The following is a 22696-nucleotide window of genomic DNA, read 5'->3' as shown; positions in this document are numbered from 1 at the left end:
CTATGGTATGGGTATAAGCCTATTTTTTTTTAAAATCTTAGAGTGTTTGGAAGAAAATGTTATATCTTAAAAGATGTAAGAAAAGGAGAGCTTGATGCAAAAAGTGATTAAGGAATATTCCTAGGGTACTTAAATAAAAGCAAAGAATGCAAATGTTTCAATCTTACTACTCAAAAACTCATTGAAAGTGCCCATGTAAAGATTGATGAGCGTGCAAAAAGAAGTGAAGAACAAAGAAACAAAGAGCCTGAATATTACTGAAAGTTTTTCTAATATGAAGAAGAACCTAAAAATTTACCTTAGAAAGTTGAAGCTAATAAAAAACCAAGTGTACCTAACAATTCACAGATAGTTCAACTTGAATTGTAGCCCCAAGTAGTGTAAACCAAGCCATAGAAAAAGGTACCCAAGTTATGACTAGATCAGCCAGAGCAACCTGAGGAACAAGATGAAAATCTTGGAGAACCAAGTGAACCAAGTTCAAAGAAAAGAAAGAAAGATCCAAGGTTTGCTAAATATGTCAAAAGGGATCATGCAACTGATCAAATAATTAAAGGAGAGACAGAAGGCATACCAACAAGAAACAAATTAAAAAGTACATGTTTTCTTAGTGAATTTGAGCCTAGATCTATAAAATATGCTTTAGAAAATGAAAGTTGTATAGAAGCTATGAATGAAGAGATTGAACAAATAGAGAAGAATAAAAAATGGTCTCTTTTTCCTAGACCCAAGGATAAAAATGTGATTGGTATAAAAGAAATTTTCAGAAATAAGTTGAATGAGAAAGGAGAAGTAACAAGTAACAAGGAAAGACTTGTATGTAAAGGTTATGCTCAAGAAGAAGGTATTGATCGCGAGGAAAATTTTGCCCCTATTGAAAGACTTGAAGGAGTCAGAATACTTCTAGCATATACAACACAAAAAGGATTCAAAGTATATAAAAAGGATGTTAAATCAACTTTCTTGAATGGAGTCTTAGAAGAATAAGTCTACATTGAAAATCCTAAAGGTTTCATTGATCCAAACCAAAGAAACATGCTATGTAAACTTTATAAAGCTTTATATGGATTAAAGTAAGCTCCTAGAGCATGGTATGAAAGAATACATGGGTATCTAGTAAAAAATGGTTTTGATAAGACAAATGATAACAACAATTTGTATATTAAGGAACGACAACATGACAAGATATTGTTTGCAGAAATATTTGTGGATGATATCATATTTGGTGGGCATGAGATGTTATGCAAGCCATTTATTGAAGCAATGAGGAAAGAATTTGAAATGTTTATGTTTTGAGAGATTAAATTCTTTTTGGGTCTACAAGTACATCAAGTGAAGGATGACATGTACATCACTTAATCAAAATACATATAGCAAACATTACAAGTATTTGGAATGGAAGATTCCAACCCAGTTGGGACACCTATGTCTATTGGACATAATCTCTCAAAGAATGATGATTCAAAGGAGGTAAATCAAACTACTTACATATCAATTATTAGGAAACTTCAATATGTGGTTCACATCAAAGCTGATATTGCATTGACAGTTGGCATAGTTACAAGATTTTCTACTAATCCTAAAGAAAATCACATGATGACAGTCAAAATAATTTTGAGATATTTGAAAGGAACTGAAGAATATGGGTTATGGTACAATAAAGGAGAAAATATTGAGTTAAGATCCTTCACTAATGTAGATTGGGTAGGAAGCATTGATGACAGGAAAAACACTAGTGGATGAGCATTCTTTCTTGGAAAGAGTCTAGTGTCTTGGACAAGCAAGATGAAAAATTGTATTTCTCAATCCATAACAGAAGCCAAGTAAGTTTTTACATCAGTTAATTACTCTAACATAATGTGGATTAAGAAATCTATGTCAAGAATTAAGGAAGAAATCAAGGAACTAGTGGTTATATATTGTGATAACACAAATGAAATCAGTAAATCCAAAAATTTAGTGATGAACACAAAGACAAAACACATTGCAATCAAATATCATTTCCTAAGGGAATTGGTTCAAGACAAAGAGGTGAGATTAGAATATGTGAACACCAAAGAGCAGATAATAGGTATATTTACCAAAGCTTTACTGAAGGATGCATTTATATATCTAAGAGGTAAACTAGGGGTCATTCCCCTATCTGTTGCTTACTAAAGCAAAAGATGGTAAGCCATTAACCAAGCTCCAATGAAGATCGATCAAGTTGATGTAGTATAGGCAAAGCATATGCATATGAATTAGTACAAAAGGTACATTGTAACTTCAAAAATTGCATCCTTTGGAAATTGATGTCAAAGAGGGAGATTTTAGTATCAACATGGAAGATTAAGGGAAGTTTAGTATCAATGAGAAAGAGGGAATGTCTTGATGATGGAATGTATAGCTAAGAGGGAGAAAATGATAGAAGAACATTGATAAGAAAGTAGCAAAGACAACTCCAAGCAAAATTTTAGAGGGAGTTAGTATGGATGAAAATTATGAAACTAAGGATATTATATTATTGTTTATATTTCAATTATCTTATGTTTACATATTGTCTTTCCATCAATTCTAAAGGATTTTTTTGGAAACAATTCTTAAATTGTGCATTGTCATTGATGTTTACACAAATGTCAATGTTAACTAAGTAATGTAGAGTTTGCAGTAATAACCTTGTATATATCAATATTAACTGAACAGTCAGGTAAAGAAGACATTCCACTATTAATCGAGTGATTAGATATGAAAGGAAATCAATATTGGCCAAGTGGTTAGGAAATGAAGAAGTCATAGTTTCAACTGAGTGTTTAGTCGTAGTGTTGACTGAGTGACAACAAAATGTAATTTTCAAATATCTTATTAATTGAGGTTGACTATTTGGATGTTTATTGATGTTTTTAAAAGGTATTCAAGCTGACTTTTCCTATATTATGATATATAAGAAAGGTCAAGTTGAGAGGACAAAAAGAAAAGTGATATATGAAAAAGATGGATATGCGAGACAACACAAAAGGTAAAAGAAAAAGTAGGAAAGTGTGAAAGATAAGCTGCAAAGAAACATATGATCAAGAAGGATCTAGAGGTCAAGCCAAAACAGATATCTAAATCTAAAAAGAAAGTTGCTTCAAAAATTAGGTCAAATTGTTGTTGCTTTCTAACCATTGTAGAAGTAAAGAAATCTCTTAATAGAGTTGACTTAATAGTCATTTTGTAAATACTTTAACAAGGTGACATTTCAAGATTGAAGTATTTGAAGACCTTTAACCAATCCACTCCTAACAACGCGATCGAAATCCTCTAATAGGGTCATACTTAATAGTATGTTTTGTAACTTTTAACAGGGTTGCCTCCTAATAGGGCTCACTTGAGAAGAGTGAAAGTTATTGTGACTAGTAGGGTGGTTTTTCCCAAATTGGGTTTCCATGTTAAATCTTGGTGTCATTTGTGTTCATGCTATTTACTTATGCTTTATGTTTCTACAACTAAGTTACTAAAGGTTAAAACAATTTAATAAATCTTAAGATTACTTTGTTAACTGAGTGACAATAAAATTCTCATGTTAACCAAGCTAGCCAATATTGCATGATCAGTGGAGTTTTTTATTGATATCTAAGGGACAAAGTTTTTTTTTTTGTGGTAACTAATTGACCCCTCCCCTCTCATTTACTCTCTTCCATTTTCGATGGTATTTTTAGGATATAACTAGGTTGTTGTCAAAGAATTAGCGCGGTATAAAATATCATTTACTAAAACATGGGGAACATATATTTATGTAAGGATGTGCTTTGGTCTCACAAATGTAGGTGCTACTTTTTAGAGGGAAATGAATGTTGCCTTTGAAGATTTCATTGATATTTTCCTTGCTGTATATTGAGATGATTTGACAACCTACTCAAAAAAGGACCATTGTTTGCATTTAGAAAAGGTTTTTTCTAGAGCCTTAAAGTATGATGTGTCTATTAACCTTAAGAAAGTGTTCTCTTTTTGTAATTGAGGAAAAAATTCATGGGTACCTAGTCCCTAATTATGGTGTAATAACTAATCCTAAAAGAGTGGATGCAATGGATAAAAGCTGAAAGCCTAGAAATGTGAAATGAATACAATCATTCTTTGGATAAGTGAATTTTATTAGGTGTTTTGTTACTAACTTTGCAAAGATCAGTTGGTCTATATCTAATATGTTGAAAAAAGGGGATGAGGTAAAGTGGGATAGAGAGCCTACAATTGCTTCTAAAGTATCAAATAGGCTATTAAGAATACCCCCATGCTTAAGGCACCTGATTATGAAAATATTATGCACATACTTTATTTTGCATCATTTCACACTATTGCCACATAATTGCTACAAAATATTTCAAAGGGATATGAACAACCAATTGCATTTTTCATTAAATCCCTACAAGAACTTGAGCTTAAATATGTGATCAATGAAAAGAAAGCATGTGCACCAATACGATATCAAATATGTAGAAGCTATCTAATGAGGGAGATTATTGTTTCCTATGTACAAACTATAGTTGTTGAATATATTCACCCAACAAGAGGTATCAGGTAGGAGATGTAGATCGATCAACAAGATTCAAGAGTTCAACATCGATATCCAAATAACTAAATTGGCTATGGCACAGGCACTTGCAAAATTGACAACTAAGACCAATTACAATGCAAATGAGATCAACTAGGTTGAAGATGATAAATAAGCATACTTATGTGACATGGATGTATGTGAGTGGTATGACAATGTCATATACTATTTGAAAAAATTAGATGCTCATGTAAGTTGAGTGATAATGCAAAAAGAAGTCTAAATTTGTATGCCATCAAATATACAACTCTAACTAGTAAACTATGGTGGAAGACTATTGATTGTGTGTTGTTGAAATGTGTCAAAATGGAGAAAGAAAGAAAGATTCTAGAAGATATGCATAATCGGATATGTGGTGTCCATTAAATGGAAAATACAACTACTCACAAGATTTTCAAAGTTGGTATCTAGTGACATGCATTGTTAAACAATACACATAAATTGATAAGATAATGTGATGCTTGTCAGAGATTCTTTGGTAAATTCATGTTCTTGGGTAGTTTTCCTTTAAGTCCAATAGAGTTATAAGCCCCTTTCAACAATGGGGGACTGATTTCATTGGGGAGTTTGCAAACAAGTATAGTGGTGGACATTCATGGATTTTGGAGGCAACTGATTATTTTTATAAAATAGGTTGAGACTATTCCAACTAGGAGGTCCACTAGTAAAGTAGTAATATATTTCATCTTGAATAACATCATTACTAGGTTTGGTTGTCCTAAGAGGATAGTTACTATGAATGTTATGTGCTTTAGTCCATATGGATATTTACATTTTTTCGACAAGTATGGTATTGGAAAGTCTACATCATATCCCTACCTTCCCAAAGGAAATGGACAAGAAAAGTATATTAAAGTTTACTGAAGATAATCAAAAGGATTCTAGACACAAATAAGAAGGTCTAAGATGCAAGTTTCCTCTAGCTTTATGGGTTGAGAGGGTGACAATGAAGAAAGCAATAGGTTGTGCACCTTTTGATCATTTTTATGGAATTTAGGCTAGGTTATCCTAGAACAATCTACTTGGCATGTATAAGTTTTTACAACTCTATGATGAAGACCTCACTCATGAAATTCAATATGGGATAGATTATATCATGGAACTCGATGAGACCAAAAGAGAATTTCCTATTAGAAATGAAAAATTACAACAACAAGTGAAGAACTTGTATAACAAGAGGACTACAAAAAGACAGTATAAAGTCAATGATCTAGTTCTTTTGTGGAATGTTAGACTAGAAGACAAGAGCAAGCATGTGAAATTCGATCCAATTTTGGTTGGGGCCGTATGTAATCCATGAAAAGTAGAGAGAGAATTATTTTCTCATTAAAGAATTATCAAGTGATATTTAAGAATTTCTAATTCATGGATAGTTGTTGAAGAAGTGCTTCTACAAAAGTTACTTTCTTCTCCAAGGATAATAGTTAGGTTGTACATTGTTGCATAGAATATGTATTTTTCTTGTTAGTTTGTTGTCTATTTTGGTCCTGTTGTATCTCTGTATTTTTTTCTATTGTTATGTTTGTAGTCTTCTCATCCTAGAAATTATGTGGTTCTTGCATAAACACATGTTTGTCATCTCCAGGTAGAGCCACTAGTGGTATTGGTATAAGTTGAGCCCTAAGTTTTGAAACTCTACTAACTTTCCTTGCATTTCCTTAAATTAGGGCTTTTAAAATATGTTCAAAGATTTAAAAAATGGTCTAAGTCTTAAAAAACTTATAAACCCTTCAACATTATGTTTTCACATTGCCTCTTTGATCACTTAAAAGCTATGGGTCTAAGTCACATCATGTGGGGTCATATATTTTCCTAATATCATGACTTAATTTTTACCATGGTTAATGTTTTAATTTCCCTGAGTCTAAACTTCATATTTTCTTGTGGTTTCTTTGACCTTAAGGATTTGTGGACCCATTTTATATCAAGATCGAAGATCAACACATTTTTGCATTGTTTTGAATGACATCAATATCCCCACATGATTTTGCAAAGAATTATCATGTGTCTCAATTGTTGAGCCCATGTTATTTATTCATCACTTGATCTAATGGTGTGTGCATTTTCGCATTGAAAAGTTGTCAGATCTTTTTCCTTTGCAAAGATGTGAGGAACACGTGTCCTTGACCCGCTACATGGTAAACTGGCCCTAGTATAATCATTACTTTTTCTTTATTGGTTTGTTGTTTTGAAGGATTTCATCATTGATAGCTTAGATGTAATGTGTTAGTCAGACCATGAGCATTCAATGTATAAACTCAATGATGAAGATCAATGACACACATTTTCACAATGAAAAGTTTCTCAAATTTTTACCTATGTGAAGATGCATAGTTGTGACTCATCTCCTTGTATTCTGATAGAGGAAGTTGTGGGTCCAATCTCTATTAGATGATTGTTTGTTTCTTACTGGGCTAGGTTTGCAAATATAGACTTATGTTAGAAGGTGGGGCATAATATAAGGACTAAGTGTGAGTTACTTAAAGTATCATCTTTTAGCATGTGTAAATTTCAACAGTGATCTCTTAATCTATGATAGAAGGTGATCGAGGGTTAATGAAAGTAATGCCTGTCATATAGTTAACTTGTAGATATGATCTAATGGCCAACATGTGAGGCCTCACCCCAACCCTTCGTAGCATAGTTGATACTTTATTATTTTGATACTCATGACTTGATATGTTGAGACACTATCAAATACATTGAATATATTATGTTATTTCATGTTGTGTGATGTTTTATTTTCAGATATTTGATTTCGTCATTTAATGCTTTATGAACATGTATATTGATGAAGTAAGTGAATACAGAATTAACACTTTGATTATGCAATTATAATGATTGAGAATATGAGTAGAATGAGATAAACAATTGATTATTTGAAAGATGGATGTTTTAATTTATGTGATTCCTTGATACATTATATGCATATATGCATGTGGTTTTCTTGAGCTACTAATGTGTGCAATAAGTGTACAGGATATTTTAGCCTAGAAATCTAAATAAAATTGAACCTATGTACCATTGTGGAAACCAGGGTTAAATCAAATGAAAGATGTAAACTCCGTTGTTCGTATTTTATTTGTATCATGGTTTGAATGAATGCATCATTTTTTAATCTTTAAATGTTAATGTTTTGTAACAATATTTTTATAGTGTCACTTGACACTCGTGAATTGTATATGCATTCCAACATGATAGTCATGGTTAACCAAGTAACCTAAATATTTAAGTTAGACTAGGTTAGTGACCTTTTTGCTAATCTGCTAGTAATTGAGATTAATTACCCCTAATCTGGATTAGTGTTTAATCTGCATTTTGAAGGTTGTTAGTAAGTCCTAAAATTTCTTAACTTTTGATAGGTCCCTAATTAATCCCTAAGGCCTAAAATCATGAAATCTAAGTACCCAAGGGGTATGGGTATGGGTTGGGGACATTTTTCACCCTCCTATCCCCTTTTGTTGACTTCTATGGTCACTCATAAACCCCAATTTTGATTTATTACAAAAGTTGATAGTTTTCATCATAAGTTGTATGACTTTAACTCCACCTTGAGGTTAGACTTAGGTCTAGTTGTGTTAGAAGCCTCTAGAAATTTTGGGCAAGTGGGAGAGTTATTGCTTTTAGTGGTGGTTGAGTTTAGGATCCCTTTTAGAGGCAATTTTAAGAGGGTTTGGAGTGTTCACCCAACCTCTAGTTTTAGAGTGGATTTTAGAATTGAAGGAGAAGGAGAGGAAAGCAAGCTCATCTCAAACTTGTTCAATTGCCATAACCTAATTTTTGAAGGTAGGAATACTTCACCTCATTTTGTTCATGTTGTGTTTCATGTTTTAGTTTTGTTGCATATGTATGTATGTGTGTGTGTGTTAAGAATGTTTGGGAGGGATGGGAAACTAGTTTTCTTAGATGTCTTTCCTTTGCATTTTGTTTTAAATTTTTGAAGGGATTGTATGGGTGTACTGGCATTACTTACTCTTGGATAGGGCAGAAGTGGCCATGTATGGAGGAAGGTCTTCAGTTGGACTCCAACAGTGTAGAGTCTCTTCTTAGGACACGAAGAGGGAGAAAGGGTAGGGTGTTATGGGCCCCTACTCATCAGCACAAACCACATATGAGTTTTGGAATGTAAGAATGGAAAAATGAAAGTTTTTGAGTTTATAGCCCTAATAGGGCATCTATTTTGGTGTTGTGTCTGACGTTTCCTATTGAAAAAATCCACCTTCTCCCTAGTTTGGTTCAATGTTGAACCTGTTGTGAAAACCTAGTGTGGGAGTGAATGTCTAATTTTGTCTTCATGTTATGATTAGTTGTCTCCTAGTTAATTTTTTTTCTCTCCATGATCATCGTGATGTATTGCAGAATTTGAAACGGATCCCTTGTTAAGGACCAAGAAGGAAATTCAAATTTTTATTGAAATTCAGTTATGTTGAGGAGATTTCTCCTCGAGATTTAAATCTTATGTAAAATATATTTTAAAACTCATTGTTGAAGTGGCAACGATGTCAAGTTTTCTTATTGGTTCTTTCCCGATGGAGCCTTTGAATCATGTGGTTTAATTGAAAAAGAGATTGAATAATATTCTTGCATTTGAGTCATATAGTATTTTTGTTTATGCACATGTGTATTGAAAAGTAGATAAATGGTGATGTTCAATTTTGTAGATTGCAAGTTCAAATATGCTAAGAAAAACAAATTATGCTATGTTTGGAACTTTGATTCATTTTTGTGATTATTGGGAAACTAGAATAATCTTACATTGTTGTTAAAATCAATTATTCAATCCCTTGGCTTAACTAGGTATTTAGCAAATTCTATTAGAAAGAAGAAAAGTATATAAACCCCCTTATAATAATAAAAAATACATTGCTTGGAAAAATCTATACTTAGAAAATAATTTGCAAAAAAAAAAACTACACTTAGACAAAATAAACTTAGAAAAAAAAATTGCATCTTAGAGCAAAAAAGTCTCTAGATTTTGTATGGCAAAATGTTTTAACTCTCATGTAGCAATAGAGAATATTCTCTGTGGATCCCTTATTTTAAAATTTAAATTCAAAAAAGGGAAAAAAAATACTAATTAATAATCCAAAATATCCTAAGTCTTACGAAATAAACTTTTAACTATAAATACCCTAACCCTTGTCCTAAGTTTCCACCTACCCACCTTTACACTTATCTCATGATTCTAGCACATGGGAAGTTGGAAAGAGCAGATTTGAATTATATATAATATTCTTACCTCCACCTTTTTCCTAGGCATCATGGGCAGATGGGAATTTTATAACCTAAGTCAAGGCATTAATTCCATGGGAACCTTTATGTATCCCTTGATTTGACTAGATCCTAATATCCTCCCACCATGTGATTTTCTTTTTAGAAAACATTCAAATTGGATTGGGTTCATGTGCCCCCTTAAAATGTGCCATGTCAGTCTAATAGTTGTTTTAGCAAATAAGAGTTGGGGAAGATTAGCATGGTGCAAGTTTGTTTAAAAAATTAAAACTTTATGTTTCTTATCTTTTTAATCTCCCACTCATGCAAATTTCTTCCAACACTTCGCACTTGGTCAGCGTGCCAACCCCTCCCAAGCGCTTAGTATGTTGGGTGAGATGTGACGTGGGCTAGTGGGAAGTTAATGTAAGGTTTGAATGTGTAGGAAGGTGCAGACCCATGTGGGTAGTGAGGTGGGGGTTAGAATGTTAAGTTAGGATATTTTAGGTTTGTGTTAATCATTTTTTTTTAGGTTATTAAGTGGTTTTTAAAAAAAAAGTGTTAAAATTTAGTTTAGTGTCATGTTTAAGCTAATTTAGATGTGGCTAGTGTTAGTTTTATTTTTGTTATGTATTTTAGTGTTAGGTGTAATTTACAAAGTTTTAAATTGTTTTAAATTTGTAGGTTTTAATTATTGTTTAGTTAGTATTTTTAAATAAAGTTTTCTTCTAAAAAGAGTTGGTTAAGTTTATGATTTAATTAATATTTTTAAATGGTAGTTAGTGTTAATGTAGATAAATGTAGTGATTATTATTTTTAATGTTAGACTAGTAGATAATGTTATTTTGTTTTGTTTTATTATTTAGTCGTATTAGTTTAATTTATATTGTCATTATTATTAGCAATGTTTTATTTCTAGTAAATTATAGATTTAAATAAAATTGTGACTAGAATAAATTTTAAATGAAGTTTAATTATGGATGTAATATTATATTAATTAGAAGTTCTTTTTATTTCAAAAGTTTCAAAATAATTAGGTTGATAATTGTTTAGATGGTTATTTGTATGATTTAAATATTTTAAAAGTAAATAAAAGTGATAATGAGTTAAACCTTTTAATTAATCAAAATTAGATTGTTTAATTAATTATTTGAATCAATAATGAAAGTTCCTTTTAATGAGCTATTCTTGTATGTTACGTTTAAAACCCGAGATGTACTCTTAGGTTTTGTTGGGAAAATAATTATCTACTTTGCAACATTCCCATAGTTTTAATCTGGTAAATCAAACATAGTAACTTTTTCAAAACCCCTTAACGAAATTATTAGTTTTATTAGTCCTAAATTATTTTATTTTTATTTCTTTTGCCCTTGTATTTTTTTGGCATGACATTTTTGTATTAGAGCTCGTGTTTCAAAACTAGGAGCCTAAAACCATTATGCTTCTGAAAACATAAATTAAACTTTAAATTGTGTAGGATGCCTCCTGTTACACAAAGCAATTGACGAGGCAGAGGTTGTAGGGTGAGAGGTGGTAGAGTGGAATAGGAGGATGGACCACCACCTTCACCACCACCACCGAACTCAAATCAAGATATTTTGAATGCCCTTCAGACATTGATTGTTGTAGTCTAGCAAAGGGTAGTACCTATAGTACAACCAGGGCATCAGATTCTCAAACTGGAAGTAGAGGGACCCAAAGAGGTGGGCCCAGTCACAGAGAGGAGTTGGAGTCCCCCATCAAGGCAGGTAGAGGGACAAGGTGAGCATGAGGGTGAGTCGATACATTAGAGATAACCACCACTGGATAGACCTGCTAGACATATAGGAGATGAAATCAAGGAGTTGATATGACTTGGGCCACCATTCTTTACCGGTTCCATAGAGGGAACAATAGTAGAGGCCTAGTTACAAAGTCTACAATGGTGCTTTGGATTACGTCCTTATGGGAGTAATCTAAAGGCATGTATAGCAGTCCATTAGCTGAGAGGAGATGCCTCCAATTGGTGGTATTAGGAGGAGACTATAGGAGGAGTGAGGATGGATACCCTCACATGGGAGTCATTCTTGGAGAGATTCTAGGAGAGGTACCTATCTGACCACTTTAGACAGAAGCATATTGAGGAATTTTATTCTCTGTATCAGAGGGGTCTCATAGTAGCTCAGTATGAGAGTAGGTTTCTCAAGCTCCTTCCTTATTTTGAATACATGAAGGACAAGAAACTGCGAGTGCATCTCTTCATCATGGGCCTAAATTTCTCTCTCTAGGGTCCAGTCTATTTGGCCTTCCCTACCACCTTCAGACAGGTAGCTAAGATAGCACTAGTTTCTAAGGATATTCGGGCTAGATAGGAGTCACAGGATCAATCTCAGAACTGAAACTCTACCCAGTAGAAACCCCTTTGAAAGGGAATCAAAACTATACAACAGGGTCCTCTAAGGGCCAGCAGTCTCAGCAGCAGAAACCACAACAACAATAGCAAAAACCTTCATAGGGTTATTAGGGCTCCAAGCCCAAGCAGTGGCAGTCAAAGTGTCCTAAATAGGATCAGAAGGTATATGCCCCATAGTCACAGTCAGTGAAGACTCAGTAATCTTCTAGGGGTGGATACAGTGGATCTAGCAGGTCAAAAGGCCCATAGTAGTCTGAATCACAAGGTGCATGATCTTATACTCGAGGACCATGCTACACTTATGGTGGCATGGGTCATATAGCTAGAGAGTGTCTATAGGGATAGGTATCCGATGGTTAGAGAGGTGCTTTTTTAGAGCCGACAGTTGGTGACATGGGCAGATCCCACAAAGTTTTTGCAATGGTTGGCAACCTCCAAGCTGAGCATTAGGCCACAATTATCAATTCTAAATGTATTATATAGGGCTGTATGGTTGCAATTTTATTTGATTCTAGAGCTACTGACTCTTTTATATCTCCATATGTAGTGGAGCATTGCAGGCTAGTGGCAATTAGATAGGATATCAGTTGGGAAGTAGAGTTAGCCTCAGAAGCCAGAGTGTTAGTTAGTTCAATGGTGTATAATTGCCAAATGCAGATTGGAGACATGTCCACAATGTCTGATCTATGCATTACCCCTTTAGGTTCCTACGATGCTATCCTTGGCATGGATTGGCTTTATGCCCACAGCACCAAGATGGATTGTCGACAGAAGAGAGTGGAATGTGTGGATGAAGATGAGATATCTAGAGTGATCTTCAAAGTGAAGAGACCAGTATCCCTTCATATGATTTCTGCTATGCAGCTTAGATGGTGCATGTGAAAGGGCTGTCAGTTGTTCGCTATCACCATTAGTGACAAAGAGGAATATTTAGAGGGGGAGCCATCCCTTGATGATTTCCCATTCTTGTAAGAGTTTGCAGATGTGTTTCCTTCAGAGCTCCCTAGTATGCCTCCACCTAGAGCAGTGGGTTTTCATATTGATCTTGTGCTAGGAGCTAAGCCAGTACTGAGAGTACTGTACAGGACAACTACTCATGAGCTTAGTGAACTAAAGACTCATTTGGAAAAAATCTTGGAGAAGGGGCATATTCAACCTAGTGTGTCCCTCGGGGTGCACCAGTGATCTTCATAAAGAAGAAGGATGGATCACTTAGGTTGATTATCGACAGTTGAACAAAGTAACCATCAAGAACCAATATCTTCTTCCCAGGATTGATGATCTCTTTGATCAGTTATAGGGTGCTTGAGTATTTTCAAAGATTGATCTGAAGTTGGGTTATCATTAGTTTAGGATTGTGGATAGTGATATTCCCAAGACTGCATTCTGTAAGAGGTATGGTCACTACGAGTTCACTGTGGTACCATTTGGCCTTATGAATGCTCCAATTGTATTCATGAGCCTCATGAATGGAGTATTTTGTACCTTTCTAGATAAGTTTTTAGTTGTTTCCTTGATGACATTCTAATATATTCTTGTGATGAGAAAGAGCATGAAGAGCACCTGAGACAAGTATTGCAGAAGTTGAGAGAGAACCATTTTTTTGGTAGCTTGTTGAAGTGTGCATTCTATAGACTAGAGATACATTATTTGGGTCATGTGATACCAGAAATGGTATCTTAGTAGATCCATTGAAGATTAGGGCCATCATAGATTGGCCAGCGCCCACCAATGTCACCAAAGTGAGGAGCTTTATGGGACTAGTAGGATATTACTGACGCTTCATTGTAGGATTCTCTAGATTGGCACACCCAATCACATCTCTTCAAAAGAAAAGGATGAAGTATGAGTGGTCAGAGCAGTGTGATAGAGCTTTTCAAGATCTCAAGAGAACCCTCATGAGTGCACCAATTCGTGTAGTGCCAGATCCTTTTGTGGATTTTGTGGTGTGCATAGATGCATCTTTAGATGTTATAGGGGAAGTCCTTATGCAAGATGGATGACTTATTTCCTTCGAGTCTAGGAAGTTGAAGACTCATGAACTCAATTACCCTACTCACAACCTAGATCTTGCAGTAGTGGTACATGCTTTAGTGATGTGGAGACACTTCATTCTAGATCATAGATTCGAGGTTCATTCTAACCACTAGAGCTTGCAATACATATTTACTTAGCCAAACCTTAATGCTAGGCAAAGAAGGTGGATGGAGTTCCTTTGTGAGCATGATTTTGATGTTCATTACATCAAGAGAAAGGAGAATGTAGTTGTAGATGCCTTAAGTAGAAGGTGCCATGAGCTTTCATCTACGACTACTTGCACTGACTTGAGAGAGTGGATCTTATAGCACTTGCCAACAGATGAGCTTTATGCAGAAGTTAGTCAGATAGTGCATTATCAGAGACTCTTGGAAGGGAAGTATTCAAAGTATTCTTTGGAGTCCAATGGAATTTTGTGTCATAGAGGACGTATGTATGTACCTTCCATTGGGGGTTTGCATGAGCTCATTGTACTTGAGGCTCATAAATCATCTTATGCAGTGCACCTTGGTGTTAAGAAGTTACATGCAGATATGGCACAATTATATCACTGGCTAGGCATAAGAGTATAGATTGCTGATATAGTTGCGAGATGCCTTGAGTCTCAAAGGGTGAAGGCAAAGCACCTCATCTTGGTGGGCTTCTTCAACCTCATGAGATTGCAGAGTGGAAGTGGGATGCTAGATCTATGGATTTTTTTGTTGGTCTCCCCATGTCATCTTGCCATCATGATGCCATTTTGGAGATAGTTGACACATTGACCAAGGTTGCCCATTTCTCACCTGTGCATACTACTTACATAGCATGAGACATAGGCTAGGTGTTTTTGTGGGATATTGTTAGAATTCATGGAATTCTCCATAAGATCATCTCTGATAGAGACTCATTGTTTACTTCATCCTTTTGGAGAGAGTTATAGGCAGCATTGGGCACTAGGTTCAATTTTAGTACAGCGTACCATCCTCAGACTGATGATCAGACCGAGTAAGTTAATCAAGTTTTGGAGGACATGTTGCCTATGTATGTGATGAACCATCAGGTCAAATGGGAGGAATACCTTCATCTTGTCGAGTTTGCCTATAACAATGGACACTATTCCTCCATAGGTATGCCACCTTATGAGGCCTTGTATGGAAAACCTTGTAGAATGTCCTTGAGTTGGGATAGGATCAAGGATCGAGTATCTATTGGTCCTCAGTTAGTAAAGGAGATGGAGCAGCAGGTGACCCTGATTAGATAGTGCCTGAGAGAGGCACAAGATAGGCAGAAGAAGTATGTCAATGTGAAGAGGATAGATCATGAGTACCAGGTTGGTGATAGAGTTTTCTTGAGGGTGCAATTGTACAAGAGTTCGCTTCGATTTGAAAAGGGCTCTAAGTTGGCACCCCGATTCGTTGGACAATTTGAGATCCTAGAGAGGATAGGACCAATTGCATACCGTTTAGCTTTGCCACCCAACTTGTCATGCATCCACAATCTATTTCATATTTCAGTACTTAGAAGATACATTTATGACGAATCTCATATTATAGATTGGGATACTTTGTAGGTGGAGTCAGATGGGCAATTAGTGCTAGAGCCTATCTGTATTATTTTTCGATAGACCCTAGCTCCTCTAGGTTGAGAGCTAGACTAGGATAGGGTCTAATGGAATTGTTACAATGAGGTCACGACTTCATGGGAGGATGCAACATGGATGCGATCTCAATACCCTTATCTTTTTTATGAAATCTAGGAGGAAGTTCATGCCTAATGAGGGAGGATGCGAGGCCTCACCCCGACCCTTTGTAGCATAGTTGATACTTTATTATTTTGATACTCATGACTCGATATGTCAAGACACTATTAGATACACTAAACATATTATGTTATTTCATGTTGTGTGATGTTTTACTTTTAGATATTTGATTTTGTCATTTAATGCTTTATGAACATGTATATTGATGAAGTAAGTGAATGCAGAATTAACACTTTGATTATACAATTTTAATGATTGAGAATATGAGTAGAACGAGATAAACAACTAATTATCTGAAAGATGGATGTTTTAATTTATGTGATTCTCTGATATGTTATATACATATATGCATGTGGTTTTCTTGAGCTACTAATGTGTGCAATGAGTGTGAAAGATATTTTAGCTGAGAAATCTAATGGAGAAATGAAACTAAACCCTATGTACCATTGTGGAAACCAAGGTTAAATCTAATGAAAGATGCAAACTCTATTGTTTGTATTTTATTTGTATCATGGTTTGAATGAATGCATCATTTTGTAATATTTAAATGTTAATGTTTCATAACAGTGTTTTTATAGTGTCGCTTGACACTCGTGAATTATATATACATTCCAACATGATAGTTAGGGTTAACCGAGTAACCTAAAAATTTAAGCTAGATTAGTTTAGTGACCATTTTGCTAATCTGCTAGTAATCAAGATTGATTACCCCTAATCCAAATTAGTGTTTAATCTGCATTTTGAAGGTTGTTAGTAAGTCCTAAAATTTTCTAGCTTTTGATAGGTCCCTAATTAATCCCTAAGACCTAAAATCATGAAATCTAAGTACCCAAGGAGTATGGGTATGGGTTGCGGGCATTTTCCACCCTCCTAGCCCCTTTTGTTGATTTTTATGGTCACTCAAAAAACTCATTTTTACTTTATTGCAAAAATTGATAATTTTTATCATAAGTTGGATGACTTTAACTCCACCTTGAGGTTAGCCTTAGGTCTAGTTGTGTTAGAAGCCTCTTTAACTTTTGGGTAAGTGGGGGAGTTATTTCTTTTAGTGGCGGTTGAGTTTAGGATATTTTTTAGAGGCAATTTTGAGAGGGTTTGGAGTGTTCACCCAACCTCTAGTTTTAGAGTGGATTTTAGAATTGAAGGAGAAGGAGAAGAAAGCAAGCTCATGTCAAACTTGTTCAATTGCCATAACCTAATTTTTGAAGGTAGGAAGACTTCACCTCATTTTGTTCATGTTGTGTTTCATGTTTCAGTTTTATTGCATGTGTATGTATGTGTGTGTGTTGAGTATGTATGGGAGCGATGAGAAACTAGTTTTCTTAGATGTCTTTCCTTTGTGTTTTGTTTTGAATTTTTAAAGAGATTGTATGGGTGTATTGGCATTACTCACCCTTAGATAGGGAAAAAGTGGCCATGTATAGGGGAAGGTCTTCAGTTGGACTCCAATAGTGTAGAGTCTTTTCTCAGGATGAGAAGATGGAGAAAGGGTAGGGTGTTATGGGCCCTTACTCATTAGCACAAACCACGTATGAGTTTTGGAATGTAAGAATGGAAGAAAAAAAGTTTTTGAGTCTATAGCCCTGATAGGGCATCTGTTTTGTGTTGTGTCTGACATCTCTTATTGAAAAAATCCACCTTCTCCCTAGTTTGGTTCAATGTCAAACCTGTTGTGAAAACCTGATATGGAAGTGAATGTCTGATTTTGTTTTCATGTTATGATTGGTTGTCTCCTAGTCAGTTTTTGTTCTCTCCATGATCATCGTGATGTATTGCAAAATTTGAAATGGATCCCTTGTTAAGGGCTAAGAAGAAAATTAAATTTTCTATTGAAATTTAGTTATGCTGAGAAGATTTCTCCTCGGGATTGAAATCTTGTATAAAATGTATTTTAAAACTCATTGTTAAAGTGGCAATGATGTCGGGTTTTCTTACTAGTACTTTCCCGGTGGAGCCTTTGAATCAGGTGGTTTAATTGAAAAAGAGATTGAATAATATTCTTGCATTTGACTCATATAGTATTTCCATTTATGCAAATGTGTATTGAAAAGTAGATAAAATGGTGATGTTCAATTTTGTAGATTGCAAGTTCAAATATTCTAAGAAAAATAAATTATGTTATGTTTGGAACTTCGATTCATTTTCATGATTATTGGGAGACCCAAATTATCTTACATTGTTGTTAAAATGAATTATTTAATCCCTTGGCTTAACTAGGTATTTAGCAAATTCTATTAGAAAGAAGAAAAGTATATAAACCCCCTTCTTATTAAAAAAAAAAAATACATTGTTTGGAAAAATCTATACTTAGAAAATAATTTGCAAAAAAAAAAAATCTACACTTAGACAAAATAGACTTAGAAAAAAAATTGCATCCTAGAGCGAAAAAGCCTCTGGATTTTGTATGGAAAAATGTTTTAATTCTTATGTAGCAATAGAGAATATTCTCTGTGGATCCCTTGTTTTAAAATTTAAATTCAAAAAAAGAAAAGAAAAAAGAAATAGTAATTAATAATCCAAAATATCCTAAGTCTTACAAAATAAACTTTTAACTATAAATACCCTCCCCCTTGTCTTAAGTTTCCACCTACCCCCCTTTACACTTATCTCATGATTCTAGTGCATGGGAAGTTGGAAAGAGCAGATTTGAATTATATAAAATATTCTTACCTTCACCTTTTTCCTAGGCATCATGGGCAGATGGGAATTTTGTAACCTAAGTCAAGGCATTAATTCCATGGGAACCTTTATGTATCCCTTGATTTGACTAGATCTTAATATCCTCCCACCATGCAATTTTCTTTTTAGCAAACATTCAAATTGGACTAGGTTCACGTGCCCCCTTAAAATGTGCAATGTCAGTCCAACAGTTGTTTTAGCAAATAAGAGTTGGGGAAGATTAGCATGGTGCAGGTTTGTTTTAAAAAATAAAACTTTATGTTTCTTACCTTTTTAATCTCCCACTCATGCGAATTTCTTCCAACACTCTACACAGTCAGCGTGCCAACCCCTCCCAAGCACCCAGTATGTTGGGTGAGATGTGATGTGGGCTAGTGGGAAGTTAATGTAAGGTCTAAATGTGTAGGAAGGTGCAGACCTACGTGGGTAGTGAGGTGGGGGTTAGAATGTTAAGTTAGGATATTTTAGGTTTGTGTTAATAGTTTTTGTTTAGGTTATTAAGTGGTTTTTTAAAAAAAAGTGTTAAAATTTAGTTTAGTGTCATGTTTAAGCTAATTTAGATGTGGTTAGTATTAGTTTTATTTTTGTTATGTAGTTTAGTGTTAGGTGTAATTTACAAAGTTTTAATTTGTTTTAAATTTGTACGTTTTAATTATTGTTTAGTTAGTATTTTTAAATAAAATTTTTTTCTAAAAAGAGTTGGTTAAGTTTATGATTTAATTATAATTTTTAAATGGTAGTTAGTGTTAATGTAGATAAATGTAGTGATTATTATTTTTAATGTTAGACTAGTAGATAATGTTATTTTGTTTTGTTTTATTATTTAGTCATATTAGTTTAATTTATATTGTCATTATTATTAGGAATGTTTTATTTCCAGTAAATTATAGATTTAAATAAAATTGTGATTAGAATAAATTTTAAATGAAGTTTAATTATGAATGCAATGTTATATTAATTAGAAGTTCTTTTTATTTCAAAAGTTTCAAAATAATTAGGTCGGTAATATTTTAGATGGTTATCCATATGATTTAAATATTTTAAAAGTAAATAAAAGTGATAATGAGTCAAACCTTTTAATCAATCGAAATTATATTATATAATTATTTATTCGAATGAATATTGAAAGTTCCTTTTAACGAGCTATTCCTGCATGTTGTGTTTAAAACTCGAGAGGTACTCTTAGGTTTTGTTGGGAAAACACTTATCTACTTTGCAACATTCCCATAGTTTTAATCCGGTAAGTCAAACATAGTAACTTTTTCAAAACCCCTTAACGAACTTATTGTTTTATTAGTCCTATAAAAAAAATTGCGTGTGTTTTTGCCCTTGTATTTTTTGGGCATGACACAACACATTTTTGCAAAGGGAAGTCGTGTAAAATATAATCTGAGTGAAGATATATGATTATTAGTCTATGACAGGAGACTATAGCTTTCATTTGTCTTTCTTTCTTTTAATCAAGTTTTCAAATATATGAAAACAATTTATCGTATAGTCTTCTTCCTTTCATTTATAAGAGTTTATTTTTATTATCTTTGTTCTATTTTCTAATTGGTCTTAACTATTTATGTGGGTAGTATTTTCTTTTTCCAATCCACAACTTTCATTAAAATTTTGAAGTTTACAACTAGTGTTAAAAATAATCTCCACGTGCATTATATATGCTTTGCGACATAGAATACATGCAAGAACACATGGAATTGAGGGCAGATGTATTTTATACATTTTTGCAAATGGGCAAATTTTTGCAAAGCAATTTCAAAATTTAGAATTTTAGCCATAGGAAATAACTGCAAAGATTCATCCATGAGAACCATGGTGCTCCCAACACAAGATACAAAGGGTAAAGGAAATCAATTCCAAATAGGGATATCCTCTATATTCACAATCCTTTCTACAAAGTTATGTCTAAGGGCATGTATAGAATCCTCAAGCCGGTAGAGAATAAAAGTGGGAGTGGTGTAGGATTTCTATAGGGATGTGGTAGAACCTACTCTAGCACTCTATGATCCCTCAAATCTACAATGTATGCATGGTGGGTAGAGGTAAAGGTAGAGAAGAAGCGTGGTGTAGATCAACCTTTATTGCACCTGTAAGTATAATGTACTTTTCTTTCATGAAATTGTGTTGAAGTTTCTTAAAGAATTTTCTCTACGATTCAAAAAAGTTAATCTAATGAAGCTTTCTTAGAGATATTTTTGAAAGCCCATGGGAACAATGCAAAGAACTCCAGATTACATTTGAGGGTGTGCCTCACATTATCTTAACAAAATGCTTTTACTATTATTACTACCGAAGATTTGATTGAGTGTTTCTATGAAATTTCCTAAACCACAAAATTGATGAGATTGGTGTCTTTCCCTATGCTAATTGATGTTTCAAAATCCAATTTAATGCTCCATTAGATCTTTTGGTAAAAATTTTGGTTTTTTATCATTTTGAAGGTTTAATATCATTTAAATGCTTAGTATACCTTTATTTACTGAAACTTTTACCAATATTTTGATAAAATGCAGAACATTTGATAACAGACGAATTCCCTAAAGATCATGCAAAGGGAGTAGCCTTTGTTGTCGATTGAGATGATGACGCTTGACCAATCATTCTAAGTAACGAACTTGTTTAACACCAATTTAATTTGGTAAAGAGGAATTGTTAATGTGCTCAACGAGAAATCCTATGTTAAGACTGTTAAAGTAAATTTTTCTTTTATTTTAACAACTAACCCTTAATTCAAAATATTTTGATTTATTTTGTGAGTGCAAATTGTGAGATTGAAATATGATCATCAAAAGCCTTAGTTCCAAAAACTATAAGATTCTAATCACCCAAAGCCATCCTTTATTAGTTAACTTATATTTATTATTTGTTGATTCATTTTTATTTTCACCTTTTGTCAAAAATAGCCTCAACAACAAGTCTACAATATGAGTAGAAGGAAGATAATTTGTTGTATCTAAACCCATAGTTTTCCAAAAACATTAAAGAAGTGAATAGAGAAACAAACATATTAATTTGAGAACAATATATTTAGGAGCACCATATTTCAAAGAAAACTGATTGCAATCTAACAGCTAGCATCTACATCTACTAATCTATAGATTGATATATGTTACCTAGTCATTGAAAATCTAATCATGTATATATTGTATGAAATGAAGACTTTGGGCCTATCCTTTATCAATGTAGTCTTGATTCAAGGGATCAAATCCATTATTAAATTTGTCGAATGATGTGTTTTTAGGTTTGAAATATAATTCAATCATCATCCTTATGATCCATAATTTTTAGTTTTTTATTCCCCATTTCTTCTCCATGGAACTATTATAGGCATACTAATCAAACTTGGGAATCTTTACACATAGTGTCATTGTTGATTTTGGAAGATAATTTCAAGTGAGGAGAATGGTTTTAGATAAACACCACCTTGGTGGCCTTTGATTCATTGAGATGTATAATTCTAAGAATAGAAAAAGGGAATTAGGAGGAAATTGTGTTTTCCTCATATCTCTTGTTTATAAACTCTTAGAAACTAGCCTGCAAGAAAATGTTTGTGTGGGAAAACTTTCTTTTACTCTCATGGTAAAAAATTCTCAACATATACAGGTATAAAAAAAAATGAGAACCATTTTAAAATCATTTCTAGTCCTCATGACTACATACAATCAATTGTTTGTCAATTAATTTGTCTCAATTGGGTTCCTATTTGGTGCCTAATTGCTAGGTCATGCTAGAAGGGAGTTGGAATATAGGTTTACCTACCAAGTTGTCTATTAATTTCCATTGAAGAACTAGGATGTTGATATAGTAATGAGATTTAGTGCTTAGTTATCCAGACCCTTGAGCTTTCCAATCTTCCCCCCTCTTCATCGAATGCAATCCCCAGATTGGTAGACTTACCTGTTGTTGATAGCTAAGCCATTATAATTGATAAAATTGTTGAGAAAGAACAATTTAGAAAGTAGATGTTAGTATTAATGTTTACATAGAGTTGAAAAGTCTCAATATTATTGGTCCTCTCTCACCACAGATTGATGATCTTCTATATATACTTTAGTAAATCTATAAG

The sequence above is a fragment of the Cupressus sempervirens genome, chromosome 4 (assembly GCF_028749045.1).
Source record: "Cupressus sempervirens isolate cs-2001-9-10 chromosome 4, ASM2874904v1, whole genome shotgun sequence".
Taxonomy (NCBI): domain Eukaryota; kingdom Viridiplantae; phylum Streptophyta; class Pinopsida; order Cupressales; family Cupressaceae; genus Cupressus; species Cupressus sempervirens.
The sequence above is the reverse complement of the archived record's forward strand: the minus strand, read 5'-3'. Positions refer to the sequence as shown.